This window comes from Barbatula barbatula (assembly GCF_947034865.1).
Source record: "Barbatula barbatula genome assembly, chromosome: 13".
NCBI lineage: Eukaryota > Metazoa > Chordata > Actinopteri > Cypriniformes > Nemacheilidae > Barbatula > Barbatula barbatula.
The window spans coordinates 15,221,114-15,239,832 of NC_136776.1; the positions used below are offsets into that span (position 1 = coordinate 15,221,114).

Genomic DNA, 18,719 nt, shown 5'->3' on the forward strand with positions numbered 1-18,719 from the left:
CGTAAGTAAAGCTGATATACTTCTCTGAGCAGTCTCCTACTGTTTTGTGTGCGCTCAAGGTCTTCACTACCTACATGTTTGCATTTGACTCAAGAATCTATATGAATATATGACTTAAAACAGAGTATTTTATTTATGTTCTGGCTCTTCCTAGCGTTGAAAGGGAAATGAGCATATTTAGTCACGTTTGGATTGAAACATAATACATCACTGGTCACACACAGGCTCCTTGAATCACAATTTTTAATCTCATTGGTTCTTGCGGTCATAATATTAGCTTTTACTCACACATTTATGTACTCTTAAGTAAAATAATATGTTTTAAGTAATGTCTCAGTGGGTCTATGTTCATACACTGGAAGTCAATAGGTGCCAATGTTGTTTGGTTATCAGCATCCTTCAAAATATCTTCTTTTGTGTTCTGCAGAAGAAAGAAAGTCATAAAGGTTTGGAGTGACACGAGAGTGAGTAAAGTCTATAAGAATTTTCTTTGAGTGAACGATGAAAAGAATTGACCAAATTTTCACATTCACACTGTTATTGGATGACGTTGAAGTGTGGTAACAGTGTTTTTCTAACATTGAGACACACATTGTTCACTGTGGCATACTGGAGATCTCTGGATTATCAAAACACTCCTATCAGAGTTTCCACTGAGGATGTGCGGTTGCAAAAAAACAGATACACTCAATACACTGCAGACCTATATGTTTGTCTTGCTTTATTCTGTCAGAGTGTGTTTGAATGACACACGTGCGCTGCACAGCCACTTGTACAATTCACTGCACTGACGGGAAACGCAATCCGTATCCTCTTCCTTTGCTCGATTAAGCGGACAGGAAGCGCTCGTTCTTTTTGACAGATCGGATAGGGATGGTCCCTCGGGTCATGAAGCTTACACAACAGGCTGTGATGAAAGACAATGTTGATGGTGTCGCTTTCTTCTGTAGAATTAATCTTTATCAGTTGAATGTTCGTGGGTCGCCCCGTGTGATCTCACGAGACGGTCATTGCAATATTCTTTTCAGGGAGGAGACCAGTGACCCTGTGATGTCAAAAGTGGGGTCTCCATGGTGACGGCAGCCACCGGATGGATCTGCTACATGGCCTGTGCCACGCAGTCACAAAACACAGTGACTTTGCTGCTTTAAGAATAGATTTTTTTAAAGCCAGAGAAGGGATGTGATCCCACAATTAGACATGGCTGTTTGTAACTATTGTGGAAAAATATGAAGCGGGTGCAAAATTGCCATATACTGTATGTTGATACAGCATAATGTCAATAATCATGGTAATTAATATCATGGTTATTTAAAATATCTTGAAATTGTGACACGGATATACATGGATGACAACCAAAACAACAGCAATGTCCACGTACTCGCATGAGGAGGCGTAGGTTTTTTTTACTTTAATGAGATTCGGTAAACTTATTTGTATGCCTTATGGCATGTGTCACGTTGGATATGTTGTCAGGCTTTTGCATCTGCATGAAGCACGAGAAGAGGCGCTCACAAATCCCTCCGATTGTATACAGAAAAATCAAAGCAGCACTTTGTCTATAAAATGTGTTCTTTATTCCTGAAGAAAAGCGAAAGCCATTTGCAGTTTGACCAACAAGAAGGAGGAAGAAAATCAAGAAGGATTATTATTTTGGCCATTTGGGGTAAACCATCTCCTGCACAGCGGCATTCCGGCTCCACAACCCGCAGTTAATTCCATCCTTCACTGGGCAGCTGCATTCACCGATGGAGTTCATGGTCACTTCGATAACATCAGTACTTACATCATTATGTCTAGCCAATGTTGTGCTAGACACGGCCGGTGGCCTCAGAAGAGACGATTCCATGATCTGCCACATACATCAGCGTGCTGAGCGCAATTTCTGACGCAACCTGACACACTCAGCGTCTGTTTGGATGTTCTCATGGCCTCTAAGGGCCAGCTGGATTTGGGGTCCTGGACCGTCTTCTTGGTTGAAAAACAAAAGGCTGAACCCTTAGCGGGCAGTGAGACGCTTATGCGCAACACTGCATCATTAGTGGGATGGATTCCTCCGGACCTCAACTTCACAAACTCTTTGCTGTGTTTGACTCAAACACTTTTACTTTTTTGGATTGGATTAACTGCATTTAGCCACCGGACAAACTTAATGAATAATGAAAACACATAATTGCATTAGTCTGTGAGATAGAGGGGCTTTGCATCTGATACAGTCTTTGGTGGTCAGACTTGGCCTGAACCCAAGGACATGATCAAACAGCAGAGAGGAAGTTCACTTGAAAATTCTAGCAAAGTATACTTCACGAAATAACGGATGGGTGAACGTTCAGTAAACCATCTCAATATGCGAGCGCTGTTGCTTTGCCAGAACAGATGTGGCCTGGAAATCTCTTGGGAAGTTTTGCCAAATGCACAAATGGAAATCTCTTCAAAGAAATGATAAAGTCCTGCAGGACTGTTGTAGTGATTGACAAGTTCTAAACATATGAATGAAATCGGGCTAATGTACACTTGACTGATTTTTAATGTATGTCATGCTGTTAGCTAGGGCTGTGCAATATATCGACATATTGCACATGTGTATATCGCGATGGTTTGCGATAAATTAGCTATTTAGTTCTTCAAAAAGTTATGTATGGTCAAAGTTTAAGGTCGATGCGGATAGTGTAGTATCTATCTGTGTAGTACGTGCTCTGACGCAAATTTGTTTGATTTATTTTAGTTTGTTTACAAAATATCAGATTTGTTTAATGCAACAGTAAAACATGGCTGTTCACTTTCAGATCTTGTAGTGATGCTTTCTTTTTCCTAAAATAATGTGAAATATATGTTGGATATATAATTTCTTTCATATATTTTAATACGATATTTCTTTTTCTAAAATCAATTTTAATTGTATCTCGTATTTGGCATTATTAAGCATGCTATCGCACAGCACAACCAATTTAACTCTTTTTGTATTAAATAAACTAAGGGTGGATGGTATAATACAATTTGGATGTACTTTTTCCAAGAATATTATTAACTGATTAATCTTATTATCTTCTGATAACAAATTTGACTGTTTCTTTATGAAGTTTAACACGCTGAATACGAAAATCACATTCAATAATTTTTTTTCCATCGATGGTACTTCACACATTTATACATTCGGTATTATTACTCGTACGCAGAAATGACAATTTACTGGCATAACGCTGAGTTTAAAACAACAGTTTAACATAACAGCTTCTAAAATGAGTCATACACTTCAGAAGTGTATATTTGATTGTTTTGTCTCGTAATTCTTTCCTCATTTATTTCACAGTAACAATATATCCAGTATCTAAAAATTATGTATTTGAACACAAACCATGGATGTAGCACCTTGCAATCTCGATCTTTCTTCATGTTTCTTTGTCTCACACGCAGTATCTCGGTCTAACGTGAATGGGTGCTCAATATTGACTTACACAGAATAAAAGATCTCTTACCGTTGTCATTTTTTCCATTACAATACCTTCTTTCAGCCCAACCCCCATATTCCAAAAACCTGACTGTTCCGTCAACGCCCAATTTTCCAATATTTTGAAAATATCACATTTCTCTATCTGGGTTGTTAATACGTCAGATTACAGAAACAAAGAGAGTTTACTGTTGCTGTTTCTAGGCATCATTGTCCGGCAGCTACAGATTCCTTGCCTATATTCAAGAATTAAACAAACACGATTTACTTCTCTGTCATCACAGGTGTGTGGCACCCGGTACAACCAGAGGAATTCATTATTGCTGTATGTCATCTCACGCTTTGTGCTTGTGTTTGCTGACGGTGTTGGGCAAACAAGGTTTAATGGTCCATTGCTGACAAAAAGAAAACACACTGGCTGTAATGGAGACAGAAACCTGTTTTGAACCTGCCTTAGTCCAGAAAAAGCAGATATCTTATGTGGCGAGTCAGAGTCCCCTGGGATGTCCGACTGTAGGGCAGTGGTTCTCAAACTGGGGGGTCCAAGATGGATCCAGGGGGACCACAGTTTTTATGTCATTTTATGAAATATAGAAATGTATCAGAAAAATGAGAACAAAAGAATCGATGTTCCAGCTTTGAGATTTTTTCTAACAAACAGCATGTGGTGTGTGTATGGATGTTTCCTACCTTTTGCAATTACATTAAATGACATCGTATAAAAAAATCTCAAAATATCTTCACAAACTTTTGGTCCTGCAGTTGTCCAGGTCGTGTTATATTAATCGCTTTACATGCAGTCTTTGTAATCTTCTGTCACACCCTCATGTTAGATATGATCTGCATCCTTTGACCTAACTGTGTAGATGGGCGGTTTCGGGTCATCTGATACACACTGATATCATGTGGAGCGTGATGTGCACACAGATGGATGTGAATGTGACCTTTTCATGCACTGTTAATGATTCAGGCTCATTTCATCCTGGCTGTGTAGTACATGTAGATGTAGTATACTGTATATATTTCAGAAAAATAATAAAATGAATAAATGTTTATATATCATTTTAACTATACATAAATATATACTTGAAGATATTTCCTAAATATGTTTATGAATAAAATATCGATACGCACAGTGCATTTTTTCCCTCAAGAATTTGTGTAAACAAAGCCGTTTTATTTACAATACCTCAAGTGTTTTACTTTGTCTTAATTGTTCGATTAATGCAGAGAAGATTGTTTATTTTTCGTATGTCTGTGATTTTAATTGTTTGGCATTCGCAAACACGTTCCAAACAGTGGGAGAAATAACATTGCGCGTCACTATCGTGGAGGAAATTCACATAAAACCTCTGCTGGATGAAATAAATATTTTCGTAGCTGCTTACTTTTAGCTGTTTGGCAGCGTTTACGATCAAATGAATTAATGTGATGATCTTCGTGTTTATTTTAGGCATCATTGGAACTAACAGGCGGCACGGTCTCCGGCTCCCAGCAGGTAAGACTATATGAAGCACATTCCCACAGCGAGTCCTTGAACTGCAGCTTCACGACACATTCCATGCAATGCACATCGAGTCCATTCCTCGGGTTACGACCTTGGTTAAATCTGTATGTGCTTTTGAATTGGACAAACACACTTTAGGAAGAGTTGCTATGGATGAATAGGAGAAATCTAGCAGTTTTACAATCATGATGCTATCATGAATCAGGATTGGTCAAATCTAAAGTGACCAATACCCGATATCATTTCTACATCATTACATTTAGGAATGGGAACTAAAGGGTTTTAAAATACCAGATCACAATATATATTTAAGATTAATTAATTTGCTTTATTTCTAAAGGAGGAAAATCATGTATTTAAACATAAACCACGTTTTCTACAAATATTTCTATAAAGAGTAATTTATACTGAAAATTTAGCTTTTTATTAAAATCTCTTTCTTTCATTCTTCTTTTTTTCATTTGCTGTGTCTAAGTCTTCCTGTTTCTTTTTATAAAAATGGCAGTGGACAGCTAGTTAAGGGGAGTTTGGACCTTATCCGAATAAATGACATGGATTTAGACACGATGAACTGGCGAGACGTTTTACAGCGCTGGAGCAGGAAACGCTGGCGACTTTAATGACCACACACACGAAACTCTCCGTTTATAGCCTCAATGCTCTGTTTCCATCTCGCTGGCGTTTTCTCTGAGCTGTTGTGATGAATTTACCATCACTGTAGGTTCTTCTGCTTTTAGAGAGAGAGAAAAATGGGTGGGTTGTTGTACAGTGTTGTGCAATTACGGTATAAAAAATGAAAAATTGTTTACATCACAGGCCAAACATTTTGCTAACTTTAAGACGACATTGAAAAGGGAATGCTTCGTTTCTATATGTTTTTTGCCTCACTTTATTTATAAGTTTATAAAGCAAACATTTTAGCATACAGTTTTACATTTTTGCATTTGACTCTGTAGAGATTAAAGGACTTATTGGGGGGTTAGGAAACGCCCATAAAATATATATCGATACTGATTATTTAGGGATAATTGTAAGGTCCAGCATATGAAATGTTGCGGCCCCTAGTGGTGAGGTTGCGAATTGCAATCAATGGCTCCACCCCTCCCTTTCGAGGCACTACGGTGGCTGACACAGAACTAAGATGTTGTCACATTTTCGCTTCTTTGCCACAGGAGATAACGTTTTTACAACGCATGCTCTGTAGAACAGTTTGTCCGTTTAAGTCTTCTGTAGAAAAAACACGATAAATTCCCTGTAAGGAAACCCGCGATGTATGTAGATAGAAATAGCTCATTCTAAGATAATAAAAAACTAAACTTTTTTCCTTTTTCTGCGCTAGAATAAAATCCAAAAATGACACACAGGACCTTTTATGTAAGTTAATTCCTATAACGCAACTGATATAAACTAAATAACTAAATAAAAAGACACATGTCCCCTTTTGTTGCTTTTTTGACTCTTCCAGTAGCCAGTAATTCAATTCACTAAAGAAATTGTGGTCGGCAAATACCATGTTTACTCTCTCTACAAGCAGTAACTTGTATTTAACTAAGTCTTGGGGGCATTGTTTTGTGCTTTTCAAGGATGAGGGCTTGATCATGTAGACATCTGCCTATTTTGACTTACGTTCCATGAATTTGAATCAAAATAGCGTAGAAGTTAATATCAAACATGCTTTCTTGATTTTAAAAGTGCACAATTATATGGTAACAGTAGTTGTAGTTTGTTAGCATTGTTTTTTCCCTGCAATCCCTGTCTGAGCAGATCTTCACCGGGTACAAGACTGCACAGTTCCTCACAAGCATCATTGTTAGATGCCAGCTAAAGATTGAATTACACTTCCAGCACAAAGTGATTTCTGACATCTGGCTTATATCTCCCAGACGAGAAACACAATTGAAGTCCTCTAAATGTATAATTTGTGTTTGGTGATGGGTAAAAATCTAAAAGCAGACAGTTGAAAATGGTGAAGGTGATTATTTCTTTGTATTGTATTTCTTCTTGTAAGACTGGAAAATAACTGGATATCTTGGGTAACATCAAGTGTTGTTTTGGGAAGTTTTAGGATCAGTTATTTCTTTCAAAGCAAATCCGGAGAGGTTTTTTGTCTTTTGAATGGTCGTTCTCCCCCGAGCAACAGTGCTCCTATTACAGTGGTGTTGCAAATCAGGGCCATCCAAGGACACGAGCAGGGAATGCTGGGATATTGTATTGATAGTCCCAATTCTACGTTTTTTTGGAGGACATCTTGCGATTATGCTGATATTCATATCCCCTTATATGATTCAGGTTCCTTTTCAATGCAAGTTTCACAAATCTTGTGACTTTTCACTTTTTGTATATAATTTAGGTTCTGTCATTGATAATGGAGTATGGTCTCTCTCTTTATTTACAGTATGTTGTTTATTTTATTTAGCCTTAATCCACTTAATGCAACCGTTCTACTCAGGATTACTGGTAAAGTGGATTATGGGGGCGTTGTTATTATAGTAATCCTTTAAATCATGATTCATTGTGAGCAATGAGGATTTTGTTCCAAGAAAAGAACTACAAAAGCCTGAGAGCCGCTTTCTGTTTCTGTTTCCGTCATCGTTTCGGGAAACAGTCTAAAGCTGTGGCACATAGCGAGAAATGGGTTTGTTAGATTTCTTAAAGTAAACAAGAGGTGAATAATGTCTGGAGATCTGTTTAATGGTTGCGATAACCCTTTTGAAGTACAATGGTCGGCTCTTTAAAATAACAAATAAACACAGACTGCTAAATACTTTAACCAAACAGATGAAAGTCCCATCGGCAATGCAAGTCATTCTCTGCTGCCTTATTTTTTGGCCCGACTGCAAAGTAATTCCAAAATGATGTTATTTCAAGCCTACGCTATGCTTTTCTTTTTCACTGCACACCAAACTCCACAGAGCGATTACAGCACTTCCCACGTAATACTACGTAAACGTCCGGCTCGTTTTTTGACAAGTTGACAATGTCAAGCTTGAGAAGACAGCATGCTTAACATTCTAAATAAGTCAGAATGCATGATGCCCTTTAATTGTTGACGTTTGCCAAGCAACACTGCATCTCGATTTTTATGGTGATATGATGTACTGCTTCAGCTGTCTTTTATTTACATTTATCAAGTTCTATAATAGGACTTTTAGTAAAGTAGTGTGAAGTAACCTATTTAATTCACTAGAATGGATTATGTGAAATGTGTATTTAATAATATAAACACTCATACATGATGTAACATTAATGTTTTTTTGTGGAGATTGTGAAAGATTGGTCTTTCTCTCTCTCTCTCCCAATGGTGTGTGGTTTATGAAGTCCTCCATGTTTTTTTCCAGCTGGCTTTTCTCTAGAGCTTGGATTTTTATCTTGTGAAAACAACAAACACATGCTTGTTGGATCATTTCCCACTTTCCCACTCTACTTTTTGTCATGTTATCCGTGTAGTCATATGGGAACAATGATTTCCATGTTTAGATTTTTGAATGCACATGACTTTCATATATGATTTTTATATTTTTAAAACCTCTTAAAAAGGTGAATTGATTATACTATTGGTCACAAAAATAATGTCAGGTTGTCTAATCCATCCCTCTGTATTCCATTGGTCAAAGAAACACAAATCATTGGTAGTGTTGCTTTGCGGGTAGCTCAATGTTTTTGTATCACCATTAGTGTTGAGTCAATATACTTGCATTTATTTAACAGCAAAAGGTATTGAAAAAGAATTTAAATTGGCGGTGTTATCCAATATTTGTGCATGTGTTTTATTTTTGTTAAAAGGATAGTTCACCAAACCGATCTCATTCCCCATTGACTCCCATTTACAGCCCTTCCATGGCTGTAAATGGGGGATGAGATCTGTTTGCTTACCGACATTCTTCCAAATATCTTCCGTAGTGTTCAGCTGAACAAAGAAATGTATACAGGTTTGAAACAATCTGAGGGTGAGTAAATTTTGACAGTATTTTCATTTTTTGATGAACTATCCCTTTTCAGAGCTTGCTTTAGAAGGCAGCAGCCTATGTAGTGAGCTTTCTAGGTTTTGGAAGAGAGACCCATCCTTACGGGCGCAGATGACATTGTAAAGCTGTTGATTTTCCTGTTCTGTGGTCGTGTAATGTAATAAGAGTCAGACGGCAGGAGATATCTCATTCCCCCTCGACACAGTCTGTCTGAAGTGACTCAACTGATATAGAATGCAGAAAGCACACTGTGTTTGTGTGGTTATTCAGTTGGGCGTTTTCCTCACTAGCAGGAGCTGATGTTAAGAAATATAGCCTTATTGTAAAGCGTTATTGAATTATTATTTTATTGCACATTCCTTCGATGTTGCATACTTGCTGACAAAAGATCGGCTTCACTTCAACTTGAGCCTTGTGCTTCAAATGTTGTTCTTGTGTGCCGACCCATCATGGCAGTCTCGTGTGGATGTATAGGCTCTTGTCCAGCACCAGAGATGAGTTTTTGCCTTCAGTGGCTGAAACAGACTACTGTATTCTTTGTATGGGGATTCTCAGTTTAATTTGGGTCTCACACAGTCCACTGTCTGAAACTTTGTGTGTCCCGTCCCGTCAACAGACACATTGTCCCGGGCTGAACTAGCGTGTGATGATGCGTTTGGCTGTCTGGCTGAGGAACCAGAGCAGAGACACTCACAGGCCTGTTTTATTGGTTTGTCTCTCTTCCCTCTCTCACACATTCTTTCTTGCTAACAATTATTTGGGGTTCTCGGAGAGTTTAAGGCACCTCCTTCAGACCTGCTAAGACCTCTGATAATCCTTATGAGGTTTCAATGTGAAACTGAGCGTTCTTCTCACTGTCATAGATTCGCCTTCACATTGCTGTTGGATACAGCAGAGGCAGTTCAAGGAGGAGATAAAGCATTCATAGAAAGATGATTGTGAGAGGCAGCAACATTTTGTACTGTATGGCTGTGAAATGATAAGTATTGGCTAAGCCAGCTTAAAAAATTCATTTTAGCATGATTTGAGGAGCTTAAAAGACTAAATAGGTCCTGGTTTGGCTGAGGGGTGCAGAACAGTTCACCCCGGTTGGTGAAGAGCTGTAAATACACCAATCTGATGCATGAACACATCTTTTTGCATTTGAAATAGTAGCTTTTTATTTTTTGTGACAAAATAATGTAATTGTGACATAAAGAAAAAATCTAAGAATATATACAGTAGGACACAAAAGATGATATTTTAAAGAATGTTGATAACCAAACCACGGTGGTACTAGTCTCTACAATAGAAGTCAATGTTTACCGCCGTTGTTCGGTTACCAATATTCTTCAGAATATTTTCTTTTGTGTTCTGCAGAACAAAGAAAGTTAAACAGGTTTGAAATGACATGAAGGTGAGTAAATTATGACAGAATTTTTATTTTGGGGTGAATTATCCCTTAAAGATGGGTTAACACGCTATTCCATGCATTCTGCCGTCTTTACACTGTTAGACGGGCTGGCTTCTCATGCTTTACATGGTCAACTTGTTAAACAACGAGTTGGACGTATGACGTCGCATTTCTGTGCTCAATAGACTCCCCCAGCACTCCAACTTGCTTCAGACATTAATATGAGATTTGGCGAAACTGCATGTCTAACCCCATTTTTAATAATGAACAATACAGCATTTGTTCATCGAAGTTCTTGTTAATTTCAGCATTTACTAATGCATTTAAAATCAAAAGATGTAACTGTTTACATTAGTTAATGCACCATGAACTAACATGAACAACTGTGTTGACATTAAAAAAGTATTTTGCAACATTTGTTTGCGAATCATGATGCGTCACATTAATCAGCACAAATCTCTATCACCAAGTGTTTAATCACAGATAGGAATTTTCCGCCATTGTTGGAGTTTTGGCACAGAAAACACAAATGACCTTCGAGTGTTTCCAACCCTTTTCATCATCCGCCACGTTTCTGACTTATCTACCCTGTCCAAAAACACGGTTTAACTAACAACCCTAATTCTGGCGCAAAAACAGGAAAAGGCTCATAACTGTTGTATTTAGAAGTCTTGGCCGTGTTCTGCCAATAATAATAGGCTTATTGCTCTTTGTAGGGAAATCGCACATGGATGGCTTTGCAATTGCACTTTAAAGAGCCAAATGTTTTAGGCGCCTTTATGTGGGGTTTGAATCCGGACTGTATTTCATCCTAAGTAAAGCGGTGATGAACAGCTTTGTATTTGCGTTGGTGGTGCTGTAAAGCTAATACAACTACAAACATTGAATGTTTTTTTGCTGTTTAATTGAATGGTGCCCATAAATGTAATTGGTTAATCCATCCAATGTTTTTTTTCCACCAATGATTTGCTAGACTACAGTCTAGAGCATAAAGTAGGCACTTGTGGGTAGGCAGCCATCTGATGATTTCTCTTTGTTCTTATCAAAGTGTACACTACAGGTCATGCATGTGCCGATTGGTTTTCATTTGGCATTTACAGTTCACCTACAATCTGGCGAGTCAAAATGTCAGAAGGTTTCATATTTTATCACTAAGGGCTTGTGGAAGCAAGATAAGATGTTGCCGCACACTGTAAAAAACATTATTTTACAGAACTTAACTGTTTTTCCAAAATCTTCAGGCATAATGTAAAAACCGGCAATTTGATCTAATTTAACTGTTATTTTACATTTTTTGAACATATTTTTTAATTATTTATATAAATATATTATTAAATGGCACAGACCTGTTCAAGACTTGAAATTTACAAGAAAATATAAAACTGTAGTTTGGCGTAAAAGTTTTTTTACAGTATTTTTGGGGCGCCCAAGCTACAAGAAAATGTATTTTGTTTACAGGAGTTTTTTACAGTGTAGGTCACATTTTACTGTCAATTTCTAAATTATGTCACGAAGTAATTAATGAGTCCACATGCACTCTTTTACAGTTCTTTAGTGGTTACGTGTATATAATTTGTTTAGCAAGTGACGTTTCAATAGACATGAAGCATGCCATTACCTCACAGCTGATTGTTTTTCATAGATTATTCATCCCCATGGAGAAGATTTGAAGACTGGTAATAACTCATGGAAACAGATTTTATTCAACCCTGCAGCATTATTTTAATTTTACACATCTGCGTCGCTTATAGCTGGCAAATTCTTCACCCACACATCTGGATGTTGACCTTTGTGAAACGACGTCATAATGGTTTGAGTAAAGGAGTTGAGGATAGTGGTACAATCTACAGACCAGGTCCCAGTTGCAAGAGACCCCTTAGGGTACCAAATCCATTAGTAACAATACTGTTACAATTAAATTTTGGGTTTTCTTACACTAAGGGGTTTCTTGCAACCAGGCCCTAGACTTCAGGGATACACATGTTCTGTTACTTAAATTTTTCCCATGTGAAGCAGAATACATACATAATGCATACAAACTTCAGGTTGGGGCCTGACAGCTTTTCCTTGATTTCGCTTGTCTTTATGATATACTTGTGTCTAGATAAGGCTGGGGCCTGATAATGTACTGATAATGCCCACATCCATGTGTCTGACATTCCAGGATCTTGGCTTGAGACCTCATGGGCCTCTGTGGCTCCACACAGTGCATTTGTACTGTACATTAAAGCCTCAGCATGACTTTTGCATTAAAAATCACTACCATTAGTGTTGTATATTTATAACACTACTTTATATTATATTATATATTTCATTACATTATATTACATTTGTTCACTTGTGCACTCATGCAATCTAGAGAAATGAGCAATTGTAACCAGTCTAATGTCTCTACATTTTGGTTTCATTTCGGAAATTTCCAGAACTTGCCTTCTGCGAGTTCAATTCTGACGCTTCTTAATTTAATTTCTGGAATACTCTGAATCTTTAGTTTCTCTCGACTTTTCTCTACATTAGCAGATTGTAGTTTGCAGCTGCCAAGTCCATCTTTGTCAGCTTTTGGACCGCATGAGGCTTTTCCTCCTACATGAGTAATTTGTTACGTATTGATTTTTGAGGTCCCTGAGAGAGCAGTGCTTACAGAGGCCCTGCTGAGGGCTTTCATTTGGGCTGTCTGGGGTCATATCTTCTCCCGTAACTGACGGTTCTCGATGTCTTATTTAGTCAGCACTCCCTAGCTGAGCTCTGTCGTTTTCTTGACAATTAAAAATACATCAGGAACCACAGGTCGGGTAGAAGCGAACTGGGTGAATGATTTGCCCAGTATACGGATCCTTTTAAGACCAAAGTTTGGGTGAGATTTACTTTATATTTAGGCATTTAGCAGACATTTTTATTCAAAGCAATTTGCAATAGTGACAAAATAATATATTGGTTTATCTAAGGGAGTCAAAATATAAGAAGTTCTGGACAAAGTAAGTTTTAGTTTCATTGTGGCTATAAACTAAAATTAGCTACATGTTACTCAGAGGTAGGTGGTATTGGGGGAGGGACATTCTCTTTAGAGGGCATTTGATTGGACAAACATCTGTGTAGTGCATGATGACTCATCAAACTGTTTTTGGGACTTTTCTTAGAGATCTTAGAGAGCGTGATGGGAATTGTTCATTTGTGGGGTGGAGTGTACGGATGATAGCGCGCTTGTCGCGTCACAGATGTTGAATAGCTGCAGATTATAACAAACTGCTGAAGTGTAATGAAAAAAGTAAAAAACTGATAGAATAATTGTGATTATTCATTTGATAAAAAAAAGTTTGACGAATTTTTAAATGAACATTTTTCATGAAATTTTCATTCAGCTCTCAACAAAGCTACATTTCTAAAGATCTTTGTCAGACTTAGCGATTTAATCGGCTAAACGATCAACACCATGGTATCCATTAAACAGATTCTTCTATTCCTCACAGCCTTGTTTTCATTCATTTTAGTATGCGTCTACCCTTTTTAAGTCCACAGTGTTATTTTGTCCTGCTTCTGTCATGAATATATTTACTAAAGTAAAATAATGTTTATTTACTTTTGCAAACTTCAGTCTGGCTTTACTTTTTAGGAGAACCAGACAAACATTTAACAAGTAATTGTTCCATAGAACTTCAGTAGACTCCTTCAGACGAGTTATTGAGATGGTAATTCAGTGTCACTCTCACTGGGTACTTTTGTGCCTTTTAGTTAACAAATGGACCATCAGGCAATCATTCGACAATACTAAAGACCCATTAAGATGATATAAATAGATAGGAGCCCCATTTTTTGCAGAAAAAACATCCTAGTAAACCTCTCAGTGCTCCAAAACCTCGCCGTTTACGCAAGAGCCGTAAAGTTCATGGCTTAGTGTTGCCCTTCTAGCTTTGGCTTTCACATGTGAGGTGCTAAGCAGCCCCGGCGTGTGAACCCCATGAGATAGACGTGTTGAGTTTGGGTTTAATGGAAGTAAATTTATGAGGAATGCAAATCTGAGCTGTTAGGGTGAACCGCAGCACTTAATTTCCACCCTTCCTCTCAATTTCCTTTCCACATCTAGATTTACAGCAGCAGATTTACGAGTAAATAACATATAGGTCTGACTTTAAATTTCGGAATGGATACACCATATTTTTGTCATTCTTCAAAAGATCATACGACTGCACTTGAAAAGCATTTTATTGATCTGATGGTTTGGATGTGGGCCACAAACCTAGGACTATTGCTGTCGGAGCTGGTTTTCATCTCTAAATCTACAAAGCAAAACCTTGTTTCTACTCAACACTTTCAGCACCAAAGGTTGTGCTAGTTTGCAGGAGCCTTTGAAAAGCTTCGGCTTTGTTGCGGTCCGATGCTGCACATTGTTCGAACTGGGTAAACCTTCAGAAACCAATGAATACCACATCTGAAGAGCGAGCGAGAGGACAAGAAAAGAAAAAGGAATGAAGTAGGAGAGGGGCGAACTCTTTCTCTCTTTTCCTCATTTCGGGCCCCCTCCCTGAACCTCCCTTGGGTTGCAGGAGGAGTGCCAGAAGACCAAAAGAAGGCAGAAAGCTGGAGAACAAAACTTGAACAAAAGCCAGCCGGCAGGGCTTTTATTACGACGGCCTTCTTCAATGTACTGAGAGAATTTTAATCAGAGACACCCCTCCCCTCATGTGTGTCTCTTTTTTGGGCTCTTACTCTCCTGCAGCCACTCCTATAGCTGTTTGAGATAACTTCTCTCGTATCTTCTCCTGTGGCGCCTGAAGGTCCCATGCAGGAACGCTGGACGTGTGGATGTTGAATCGAGAAGTCTGAGAAGAAGACCCAGTCAGGACATTCTGGAACAGGTGAATTCTCTCTCTTCATTGCCTTTCTTCTCCACTCAGATTATTGTGCTGTTATCTTCTTTGTGGTTTTGAGCTGCATTCCTCAGCAGAGCTGCAATGCGGAGGAGTTGCCTTCCTATCCTGATTTCTTCATGGATTTCTCTAGAATCAAAAATGTATTTGTTCAAGAAGGTAGATACCCCAAATTAGCATGTGATATGCCAAACCCAGGCTTTGGTTATGAATGGAACACGGCGAGCTGTTTGTATATTAAAGCTGTCATCTTGCGGCCGGGTAAATAAATAATTCATTAGCAGACAAAGCAGGGCCAATCCTGGGCCAGGTTCCAGTTCTGAATCAAAGTCAGATGGACTTGTCTCTGGGCCTCTTCCTGTGTGTTTGAGAAGACCGCTTGGACAAACCTTGACAGATTGATCCTTGTGTGGGTTAAAGGTCAGACTGTTGACAACATACTTTGGTTAATAGCAAAAAGACTTGCTTGGCCTGAAGGCTGACTTTTTTGAGAGTGCAAATGGGTGTGTACGTACAAATAAACGTCTCTTCGAAGAAGAATAGTGTGTTTGTTGTCAACAAATATTGAAACTTGACTCGCGTGTCGTCTTGTCTCCACAAACCCTCTTTGCTCTCCGCCTGAAGGGCAACATATGGCGATGCGGTTGAGTGACCCGTCAATGACGTGTTTGTGTTTCATACACTTTTATTTGCGAACATGATCTTAAGTGGGCATAAAAGCGTGTTTCTCTCAGGCCCTTTGGCCCATTACCTTTGGAGTTTACAGATGAATGCTTCTCGATATAGATGAAAACCACACCGGATCACATGATTGTTGTTGCCGTTTTTAAAAACCATGTCATATTTGTGTTTGAGAGCAGAAAAGATCATGTTTGAATTATGGAGAGAGTTCTGTAAATAGTACACATACACAAAGGAATGGTTTACTCAAAAATTTTAATTCTTTCAAAATGTACTCACGGTCACCTTTCCAGATGTATATAATTTAACATAAGTAGACATTTTATTTTTAAATGTTATCATCTTCTTTTCATGAAAACCAATGAGATTTAAATGTGGTGATGTGACGACATATTTGAGTTTAGCTCTCAAATCTGTTTGTATTCTAATTCTACTGAATAAACTCAAAATATCAATTGTTTTCTCTCACAAACGTCAGCAGACATTTACTAACCCTCTGGGGGTCATTTGGATTACTTTAATAAAAGGTGTATTTGCTTTAAGGAGCTTCATCAATTAACAGAAGGACAGCAGGGAATTATGAAATACATTTTATTTCTGGGTAACCATTCCTTTAATGGAAACTCATTGTTTTTCTGTGTTTATCAAATGAACACTGATGTAATTGATTGTAATTTGTTTTTCACTATTGTTTGGTTAGGATTAGCATCCTCTCTGATGCTTTAGATGTCTGCTCGTAAATCAATTTCCAATTTCCAGTTGGTGCTGAAGAAAAGGTCGTCGGGCTGCTGTATCGAGCGTTGGAAAGCCTGCTCTCATATCCTCGGGCTAACAGTAAATCATTCTTTTATCAGTGTCAAAAGATGGCATCACTCAGCTTTACAAGCCCCGCCCACATATCCCAGAATCCCTAGAGCTGCTCAAGTATGTGCACAGGCGTCATTTAAGAGTCAGTATACTGGAGTGACTGGCGCTTTCCCCATTACTAAAATGCCTTAAAGCTATCCCAAGAGATGTAAAAGCTATGTCTCTGCACTTTGTCCAATAGTAAGACAGTATCCAGTTGCATGTGGTTTTAACACTTGCTGTAAATTATAGTATTACTGTTATTCAGACTCTGATGTGTCCTTGAAATAAAAAACTGGCACCAAAGTGCTGTAAATCAGATGTTTTCCAAAAAAATCTCTGTAATATTTCCAGTAAAATTTCAACGCTGGCTTTAATTCTACCCCAAGAAAGTTTATGTAATAGACAGTATTAGTTTTAGTTTCTTTTCATTGTCATTATAGCATAAAAATGTGTCAAATCGTTTTATTAAGTCTCTATATATTTGCAGGTGCACACAACACAAATCCACTTATGTTTCTTTATGTGACCGTGCGTGTTGGCTGTCTTTATTCCCCAGAATGTACAGAATAATACAGACAGATTAAGTCAGTCCATATTAAACTGAACCAAATGAGTTTGTGTTGGGTCTCACAAATTGACCTCAGGAACAGCCCCATAGGATCCTTCTCTGGTGATGTAGATGTGACATTCTTGCAACAATTAAAAGAAAAAGAAAACACACTTTATGAACACGCTGAAGTAGGTTTTCATCACTGGATGTACTCCTGGCTGATTTAGTGTGGCAGAACCTGATTTGGCAGGAAGAGGTTTTGTCTAAAAAGAACGCGGGCTTGTACTTAGTGCTTGCAGGACTTTCGTGATTAGTTTGTGAAGAAGTAACTTAGTACAGTGTTTGTTGTCGATTGATAAAGATGTCTTTTGTCTCGAGGTGAGTCTTATATTTTGAATCACAGCCCTGCAGTGCATTGCTCCTATGACTGCCATCTAATAAATTGCAGAACTTTAAATGCCCAAATATTGAAAATATCCTTGTATCTTGAGAAATTGTTATTTTTAGCTAATTGAAATGGTAAATTAGTGCTTTGAAATTGTACAATAATGCTGAGAGGGAGAAAGAAAGGCGGGTTGTTTTGAGACCGTGTAGGGAATATTGCTTCAAGTGTTTTGGCCTTGTAGGTTTCTGGATAACAATGGATATTCCATTTTCCTCCCCGAAGACCCCAACCAGCTCCAGAGGCTCAAAGCTAAGCTTAAAACTTTACTTCATCTCTCCACTGATCCCACCCTTTTGCTCGCTCTCTCTCTTTCTCGGCTTCTAAGTCCTGACTTTTCCCTCTCCTTAACTTTTACAATTCTCTCTCTCACCCGCTCTCTCCCCCTGTGGCAATGGTTCACATGCCGTATGTGTGGCCTCATGGCCTGACATTTCCTGTCTCTTTATTCTCAGTGCAGTCACGGGGGCCGGGGCACGCCCACCCGCCCCTATCTCAAGAAAAAAACCATATCGCTGCTGTCCTTCTGAAACCTTGTATCTCCATATTGTGTGAATTGTTTTTTTGTTGCCATTTATCATTTTTAGTCACCCTTTATGACTGTCACTGGGGTTTGCAAATATCTAACCAATTAAAAGTATTACAAAGTGCTTGGCAGCACAGTATTTCATCATCACAAAAGTACAGTGTTTTTTCCATTTCATGGAAAAAAAAGTTAATTTGGAAATCCAATGTTTTTCAACAAGAAAATGTTGGCATGAGGGTTTGTAATAAAAGGCTTAAAGTGATAGCTCAGCTGAAAATAAAAATGATGTCATGGTTTACTTACCATCACATTATTCTGAGCCTGCACAACTTTCTTTCTTGTGTGGAGCACAACAGAAGATATTTAGACAAATGTCTTATTGGGTTTTGTGTCCAATACAATGGAAGTCAATGGGGGTCAATGTTGTTTGGTTACCAACATTGAGTTGTGTTTTATAGAAAAAAGGTGATACAGGTTTGTAATTATGAGGGTG

The 18,719-nt window shown here is 38.2% G+C and overlaps 1 protein-coding gene across 4 annotated transcripts in view; it reads left to right on the forward strand.

Moving 5' to 3' along the window:
* add3a (adducin 3 (gamma) a) overlaps positions 1–18,719 on the forward strand; it is a 65,736-nt gene that overhangs the window by 8,162 nt on the left and 38,855 nt on the right. For 2 of the 4 annotated variants that reach the window (XM_079471574.1, XM_079471571.1), the window contains exon 2: positions 4,902–4,946. The gene's annotated coding sequence lies outside the window, so the exon portion shown is untranslated. Of the gene's footprint in view, positions 1–4,901; positions 4,947–15,045; positions 15,167–18,719 lie in introns of those variants that run through there. The other 2 variants (XM_079471575.1, XM_079471572.1) reach the window with 2 other exon arrangements.